Genomic DNA, 1,436 nt, shown 5'->3' on the forward strand with positions numbered 1-1,436 from the left:
ACCCCCACTCATCAATGTACCGGCCCCCAGTCATATTTCATCCTCATAAATACCGGAATCTGCCAATCAGAGCCCAATGCTTTGCACACTATCACTGGGAGCTTGCTGACAGGAGGGGAGAGCACAGGGATTGAATTATTGGTGCCACTCCTTTTGTCCAATCAGGAGGCTGGGAAGTAGCTCAGGACCGGGCTGTATCCTTAAAGGGACCCTGTCACCATTTGGAATGTTTTCTCTCTTATATGATTTTTGTGTCTCTGACTCCGAGCGCTGCGATCCGGTGACAGGGTCTCTTTAGCTGCAGTGCGGGACCTGGCTGTGCGGTCTGGATCACATGACCAGCTGAGCAGGGTTACATATGACCCAGCAGGTATGTGCGTGTTCCTCAGTATGACCGGCAGGAAATACATCATTCATATGTAATGAGCACACGACGCACGCAGATCACATGACACACGCAGATCACATGACACACGCAGATCACATGACACACGCAGATCACATGACTTTGTTTTGTCCCATTTGTTATTGTTATCTGCAACCTTCATGCATCCAACAGCACCGATCCCGAGGAGCGGCAGGTATGTGAGAGATATCCTCGTGATCAGTGAAGAGACTTTCTTATTGTGAGTGACGGCATGAAAACCTGAATTCTGCAGACATTAACCTTCTAGACATGAGAAGAATGGGAGGAGTTACTAGGGGAGGGGGAGGGGAGGCGACATCTACCAATCAGGAAGAGGAGAATGGCATTTGGCCAAACACTATCACTGGGAGCTTGCTGACAGGAGGGGAGAGCACAGGGATTGAATTATTGGTGCCACTCCTTTTGTCCAATCAGGAGGCTGGGAAGTAGCTCAGGACCGGGCTGTATCCTTAAAGGGACCCTGTCACCATTTGGAATGTTTTCTCTCTTATATGATTTTTGTGTCTCTGACTCCGAGCGCTGCGATCCGGTGACAGGGTCTCTTTAGCTGCAGTGCGGGACCTGGCTGTGCGGTCTGGATCACATGACCAGCTGAGCAGGGTTACATATGACCCAGCAGGTATGTGCGTGTTCCTCAGTATGACCGGCAGGAAATACATCATTCATATGTAATGAGCACACGACGCACGCAGATCACATGACACACGCAGATCACATGACACACGCAGATCACATGACACACGCAGATCACATGACTTTGTTTTGTCCCATTTGTTATTGTTATCTGCAACCTTCATGCATCCAACAGCACCGATCCCGAGGAGCGGCAGGTATGTGAGAGATATCCTCGTGATCAGTGAAGAGACTTTCTTATTGTGAGTGACGGCATGAAAACCTGAATTCTGCAGACATTAACCTTCTAGACATGAGAAGAATGGGAGGAGTTACTAGGGGAGGGGGAGGGGAGGCGACATCTACCAATCAGGAAGAGGAGAATGGCATTTGGCCA

At 49.6% G+C, this 1,436-nt stretch overlaps 1 protein-coding gene across 1 annotated transcript in view; it reads right to left on the minus strand.

Annotated features, from left to right (window-relative positions):
* LOC108803005 (neurexin-3-like) overlaps positions 1 to 1,436 on the minus strand; it is a gene marked incomplete at its 5' end in the record, with an annotated part of 25,653 nt that overhangs the window by 10,119 nt on the left and 14,098 nt on the right. The window lies entirely within an intron of this gene.

This window comes from Nanorana parkeri, unplaced genomic scaffold (genome assembly GCF_000935625.1).
Source record: "Nanorana parkeri isolate BGI_ZX_2015 unplaced genomic scaffold, ASM93562v1 scaffold3294, whole genome shotgun sequence".
Classification (NCBI taxonomy): domain Eukaryota; kingdom Metazoa; phylum Chordata; class Amphibia; order Anura; family Dicroglossidae; genus Nanorana; species Nanorana parkeri.